The sequence below is a fragment of the Gossypium arboreum genome, chromosome 9 (genome assembly GCF_025698485.1).
Source record: "Gossypium arboreum isolate Shixiya-1 chromosome 9, ASM2569848v2, whole genome shotgun sequence".
NCBI lineage: Eukaryota > Viridiplantae > Streptophyta > Magnoliopsida > Malvales > Malvaceae > Gossypium > Gossypium arboreum.
Window position 1 is genome coordinate 67,973,695 of NC_069078.1, and position 7,799 is coordinate 67,981,493.

At 29.3% G+C, this 7,799-nt stretch overlaps 1 pseudogene; it reads left to right on the top strand.

Annotated features, from left to right (window-relative positions):
- The first annotated feature begins 4,554 nt into the window (after positions 1–4,554).
- Positions 4,555–5,857, top strand: LOC108455597 (ethylene-responsive transcription factor ERF110-like; annotated as a pseudogene).
- Positions 5,858–7,799: the final 1,942 nt, after the last annotated feature.

Below are 7,799 nucleotides of genomic sequence, written 5' to 3' on the forward strand. Positions count from 1 at the left end.
GATAGAGACGGGTTAGAGGTGTTACACTAATGTTTGGACAAGCTGTAATATCCCAAAATTTTGGTTTTAAATTTTTAAAACTATTTCAAGTAATAAGTTTAGCTCAATAGTTTAAAGTTTCCTTCCTTCCCTTGAGAACTCGAGTTTGATTCCCCTCACTCGTATAATTTTTTATTATTGAATTTTTGCTCAAAATCCCTAGGGTGCCACCCCTGTCTTTGAAACCCTAGTACAAAACATAAATTTGTACATTGCTTTCAGTTTTTTTGAGCAATTGACACCCTATTGTCGCCCCTCTCACTATTCACCTCTTCTTTCTTCGTTTTTTTTCCCTTCTCCCTCCATTTTCTCTTCTTTCTTTCCCTATTGAAGCCTAATCTCTGCATTTCGAGTCTAAGACGGACAGCGTAAGTGTGGTTTCAACTTATCTAATTGTTCTATTTTATTTTTTTTAAAATTTCTATAATGGTCGACTAGTGGTGTTCAAAGCATGGTCGAAACTCATTGTTTTCCTTTTTGTGTTTCTATCTTTCATGTTTTGCATGCATTGAGAAATTGTGACAACCAAATATTAGCTCATTGGTTGTCTAAGTTAAAATTGATGATAAGTGGCATTGTAAGAACATTTAGATTGCGAGAAAGACAACTTACTTCAGTAGATAATTTAAACGAGTAGTAATCCCATTGAATCAAAGTGAGCATTTGATTCAAATACTTATAAGGATTATTATGTCACCTACAATTCCAACTGGGGAGATGGCTAGTCTTGGTTATCGAAACAGTTGACTCCACAAGTAGAGACATAGATATACTCATTGGAAGAATGATACACTGGACTGGACCCAAGTAAAATTAATTTTGAATTTGTCTGTGAATTAATTCACTTGTGACATTCATGGTGTGATTTACCTAAATCCCAAGTTAGTCACTAACCATGCGTATGTAACTCATGTGCTTTGATTTAAGTGGAGGCTTATGCTATAAGATGACCGGGCCCATAGCCGAAATGTTGGGTACATGACTTGTATATGATATGATTTTACTAGCAACAATGAAATTTATAGCTTGATTAAAGAGTTAACGATATCCTCTCATTTGAATTGTATAGATTGATAAATATGGAACATGGCCATGGGTTGCTTGTTATCAAATGAGCAATTTATCACAATCATTTGTTGATAGTAATCATATTAATTATTAAGAAGACACAATTGTGAAAATGAGATAAATAAGATTGTATTGAGTGAATAGATTTATCTGAAAGGAATCAAGGGTATCATATAAGGGTAACACACACATGACGAGGTCATTGGATAAAACAGTTGGATGAATAGCTTTCATAAAGAGTATACAATAAGGAGTTCTCAATCATGGTACTTCTTGTAGATTGACTCCATGATTAAGTAAATTGTAAATTATCGGAATTATACTTCTGGACATAATTGAAATTACTAGAGTCTAATTGTATATATCTGATTGGTCCCTCCGCTAGCTCAACAAAATCTTGATCAGTCTGCATTTGAATTAGAAGAAAATTTTACGACTTTGGAAATAATTTAATTGAGTCGATTTATTTGATGTGGAATTAAATTAAACGGTCATGAGAATTGTTCAACTAGAGAATTTGATTAAATAATTTTTCTTAAAATTAATTTGGAAAATGTAAGTGATTTTTGGGAAAATTAATTTTAATAAAGTAAAATTAAATCATCAAATTAATTAATATGATATTTTTGAAAATTAATTTTCAAGTCAGACAATTAGCTCAATGGATAATTGAACTTGAAAATTGGACCTAATATCGAAAATTGAGCCCAAAACCCAAAACCAAGATTGAGACCCAAACACTGGTCGAACCAGGCCTCGTATGTGAAATCGGGTCGACGTTCCAATCATTAGTTGGATAATTTAATATTTATCTTAATAGTATTTTATTATTTTAATATTAAATTTAATTTAATAGTTATTTTGTAGATAAATATTTTATTAATTTAATAGATTTAATATCAAGTTTAATTTGATAAATTCAATTTTAATCTAATATTATCTTGATAAATATTATATTAATTTAATATTAAAGTGATTAAGTTTAATTATAGTTGAACTTTCTACACTCTCCTTATATAAAGAGTCTTGCGTCATTATTTTTCACACACTTGAATTCAAGAGAAAGCTGTAGAGAGAAAATTCTTTGAAAAAATCATTTCAGAAGATTTCTAGAGATATTTTTCTTATTTATAATTTAGCCAAAGGTTTAGAGAAATTACAAAATTGCCCTATTAGTAATTTTGTGAAATTTTTTTTGATTCAAAACGAGCCCACACTTAGCATATGTGAGCTTGAGGATAGTGAAGAAAACTATTCGGTCGAAGTATTCATCCTAGACGAATTGAAAATGTATAATTTTGATTAAGTGTTTATTATTTTAGATAACACAATCAAGTTTTAGTTTTGGAAAAAAAATATTTAAAACTCTAATTTTTCCTCAAATTTACTTTTCGCTACATTTTTCAAACCAGATTTTCTAACAAGGTTAATGTGCTTACCTACATGGCATGCCCTACGTGTCAATTTCTTATTACTTTCATCAACAATTGTTAGAGTTGTGTGACCCAAATTCTTGTTAAAAGAAGTGACAAAGTAGGGAGATATGTGGGGGTGAAGGCTGAGGGCTGAAGTGGAATCCATATAGAAGTACATTTCTTCTATTGGATATTGATTAGAATAATGTGTTTCAACTTTACTACATTGCTTCTATTTAACATTGATTAGAATAATATTTTTCAACCTATAAATAGATAGTCTAAACTCCTCTTATATTATTCAAATTCGACATTAGTGAATTTTCTTCTTCTCTTGTCCATAGATTTTATATTTTTTCTTTCTTTTTTGCTTTGCGATCGTTTTATATTGTTATTGTCGACATTCAACTTTTACAGCCATGTTAATGTTTGTTCACGGTCAAACTGGTTAATGATACTTTCTGTTAATCTAATGGTTCATTTGATTTTATTTTCTCAACTGAGTGTTTTTTAAAAATGTTTAATTGATTTTCGTTTATTTTTTTCCTGAAGACATCTTTTACCCTTTAGCCTATAATTAAACTGTGGCTTTTAGTAATTTCATTACTAAGTTGATGTGACATAATCAAGTGAAACAAAAACACAATCAATTCCTTAATAATAGTATAGACAATTTACTCAATAATAATAATTTATAGGTAAAAAGTCATCTTTAATACTTTGTAATTTTAATATTAAGTAAATCAGTCTTTCTAAAAAATAACCAAGACAATTAAATCCCTAATAATTTTAAAATAAGCAATTAAAGATAATTTATCGCATTGTTAATATTATATATGTGTGTTATTAAAATAGATTATTGAATCACTCTCATGGGTGATCATTGTTACATGTGTCGTGTACTTAATCTAAAGTAAATTGGAGATACTATTATGACTTTGTTTTTGTATCATATTCAATTAGATTTAATTTAAAACTTAAAATATACTCTTAACTCTTCATAAATTTTATACATTTGAAATTTAATTTCTACTTTTATTTTAGGAATTTAAGTTATTCTATTTTTAAATTTAAAAGTTTAGATCCAAATGTTACCACTATTAATTTTTTTATTAAATTCACCATTGTCACATTTTAAAATTAAAAAAATCACTTAGTAGTCATGTAACAATAAAAAGAATGTTAAAAATGTTTATATGAATTTTTTCTTAAAAGCACTATTTGAACTCGTCATGATAAAATATTTTTTTGTTAGAGTTTTGTTCCTAAGAAAAATTAATATTAGTATTTGGAGTGAAATAGTTAACAATATTAAGTATTTAGACTAACTAATAACATTATAAAACAGAATAATCAAATTATATAAAAATTAAAATATATAAATTAAATCTTAAGTTTCAACAAAATATAGAAGCTAAAACTGAAGTTTAATAATTGTTTTATAATTTTTTTTAAAAAAAACGGCATGACAAACCCAAAAAAAAATGGAAAGCCACGTATCCGTCTCTAAGACTTTACGGAATTGATATTATATATGACCTCGTAAAACTTAAAGGTATTAACTATTTAGACTAATTAAGAAAAATATAAAAATATAGGATCAAATTACGTTAAAAACTAAAGTGTAGTACTTAAATATCAAATTTAGGCTTAATAGAAGGGCAAAAAAATTTAATGGTAAATTACATAAACAGTCACTCAACTTTGGGGTAGCTAACAAAACAGTCATTAGGTTTTATTTCAGTCACTCAACTTTGAAAAAATAACAAAACTGTCATTTTTTCCATTTTTCGTTACAAACGTAACGAAAAAATGACATGGCATTTAACGGTGGGTTAGATGTCATTTTAACAGTCCTTTTTAACCCTAAACAGCCTTGGGTAGTAGAAGAAGAAGAAAAAAAAAAGAATAAGAGAAGAAACAGAGAAGAAGAAGAAGAAGAAGAAGAAGAAGAAGAAGAAGAAGAAGAAGAAGAAGAAGAAGAAGAAGAAGAAGAAGAAGAAGAGGAGGAGGAGAAGAAGAATAAGAGAAAATGGAAGGAGATAAAACTAGTGCTCAATTGGTTGAGTCTGCTACACCAACGGTTCAAAGAAGTTTTGCTGATTTTAGAGGCTCTCATGCCGATTCATCCTTTACTGTAACTTCTGTTATGTATATATATTCCTATCAATAAATACCACTTTTCCTCCATTTTTTTTCTTCTTCTTAAACTCTTTCTTTTCTTTCTCTTTTCCCTTTCGATGAAAATCTAGGGGATTCCGCTATTGTTTTCCTTTCCTTACATATGATTGCATAAGATAACATAATCTAGAAAAGACTTAATTGTTTTCCTATTATCACTAGTTTAATAAAATATTAATTACTAGTAGTAATAATAAATAATAAAAAATATTAACTAGTATGTAATATTGCATGTTTATAAAGTTTGCAATTAGTCAGCTTATGGAACTTAAGTTGCAACGAGCTAGCATTACCACCTTCATTTAGAATTTAAGCAATTCAACCTCTCAATCCATATTGGTCTTAGAAGAAATAATATTTTACTTTCAAAAGAAGACGTCTCATTTGATTAGCTTTTTTTAAAAAAAAAGTTGTTGAGGAAACTACAAGCATTATTGCACCAGCAGCTGCCTATGAAGAAACCGACGAGCGAAGAAGAAGATATAGGGGCATTAGGCCAAGGCCATGGGGCAAATGGGCGGTCGAAATACGCGATCCTCACAAAGCAACAAGAGTTTGGCTAGGCACCTTTGATACTGCGGAAGCCGCCGCAAGAGCCTATGATGAAGCTGCTTTGAAATTCAAGGGAAGCAGGGCCAAGTTAAATTTTCCTGAACTTGTAAGGCTTGTTCCTTAACCAATGCAGAACTTTCCTACTACCCAAACATTAGTTTTTAGTTCTCTAACAACCTAGTTTGGCTACCTTATTCAACGCCATTGCCATCGCTTTATTATTCCCAACATCTTCACAGCCCTACAACTGATATGTTGAGAGATTACTGGCAGTACTCACAGTTGCTACAGAGTTCTGCTGATTTCTATGGACAAGAAGCTACGAGCTTGATGGAACAGATGATGCAATCATCTCAGTTACCTAACTTTTAACACCCATTCCTATCTTCTTCTTTGTCACCTTTTACTTCTTCATTTGTAGCTCATTCTTCTGTTGCTTCATCATCTTCTTCTTCCTCTGCTTCTTTTCCTCTGGTTTTTGGTGAGCATCAACAATTGGACGTTTTTAGGCAGCTGTCTAATAAAAGTCAGACAAGTGGGTCAAATTTTCTAGTGCCTCTGTGGTCTCATCTAGTCATTATCCTTCATCCACTGGTTCATAGTAATCCCATGGTTTTTTAAGGATGCGGGTAGCTTGGGGTTGTTCAGCAACTGTTGTTGTGGCTCCTGATTTGTAGCCATTGTTCTGTTGTGGGAGAAAGAAGATGAAGAGAAAGGAGATAAGAACAAGAAAAAATAAAATAAGCATAAAGAGAAAAAGGTTGAGGGAGGAGAAGATGAAGAGAAAGATAAGAAGAAAAATCATTCTGACCAATCATCCTTTCTTTTTTTTATTTTTTCCTTTAACTATTCGTCCAACGTGGCAAGTTAACTGGCCACATCAGCTAGTTAACTTGCCACGTCAGCGTTCCCGTTAACCTCCTAACAGAAACTGTTAATCAGTGACTAATTTGTCACTTTTTCATAACGTTAGTGATTGTTTTGTAACTTTTCAAAAGTTGAGTGACTTAAATGAATCCTAGGTGACTGTTTTGTCAGCTACCCCAAAGTTGAGTGACTGTTGGTGCAATTTACCCAAAATCTAATCATTTTTAAAGGCAAAAATTAAAATTTTATAAATATTTTTTTATGTTAATCTAGATACTTCAAATTTCAACTTGATTTTATTTCTCTATTTTATAATATTATTAGTTAATTTAAATAGTTAATATTATTAATTATTTTAATTAAAATGTGTGTCGATTTTTCTTAATATTATTCTAACAATTTTTTATGTTATCAAGTTGAGTTGAAATGGATTTTAAAAAAAATTAAATTATAAAATATATAATCTTAAAAAAGAGTACTAAATTTTAAACATACAAAATGTTTAGAGACTTATAACATAATTAAACAAAATAACAATAATTAACCATTCCACTAAAAATAATGCACTGCAGCGCTCCAAATTGTCACATGGACCTGGACTCTTGATGCTGTTAACAAAATATGAAACTATTAGTGTTGGGCCCAAAATGCCATAATTGTTGATCATCATTCATCAAAAGAGTTGTTATTTGGGTTTGTACTTTGTACTGATCTCATCCTAGAACAAGTTTGAGTTTAAAATGAGATTTTGATTTAATGTTAAATTGAGATTAGACAAGTCTCAAAATGAGTAAAGATGATATTTATTGAAATTTTATTGTGGTTTAAGTTTTATTATGTGTCAACATTGTCCAGATTTATAATTATAACTATAAGGATAAATTCTTAAAAAAAAAAAAAAAAATAGTGAATTGCCGGTGTGGTAATCTTACAGGCAAGCACAACAGAGGCCATAAAAAAGATATAATTAATATCATATAAATACACATATGTCAGTGGTTGTTCAAACTAATAAAATGATGAATTCAACAAAAACGAATAAAAGGATGATGACCCTGGTATCATCTCTTATTATGGTTTAAACACCATAATATTTTCTCAATGCTACAATGGCGACTTAACTTATTAAATTAGGATTGCTTTAACTTAAGGAGTAAAGTTATGACCAAGTAAAATGCTTAAGAGGTAAAAGGAAATGTTGGTATCTTCTTTCCAAGCAGCTTAAATCTATAAATAGGATATTGTGCTTTCTACTTTTACTTAACTTTGAGAATTAATTAAATATACTCATGTGAAGTTTTTTTAATGTTGGTTAAGGTATTATGTCCCAAGTTTAATTAGGAATGATAAAATTTAAATCCTTCAATAGATTTCGAATCGATTCATTTTTAATAGAGTGAACTTTTTTTTTATTTAAAAAGTGAATCCAGGGCGGGGTAGATTTTTTTTTTTTTTGAATAGTGGTATAGAGCGATTATGGTAATTGTTTATCTCGTCCTAATTGCTTCATTATATGAAATTACCATTTTATCTTTGCATATATAAATTATTAAAAGGATAAAAAAAAGTAATAATATAATATAGAAAAAATAATATATTTTATGTTTAAATATTTACTTGACTTTAAAAAGATTGAAAATAAAGATAAGTAGAAAAATTAAATTGAAGCAGGGCAGG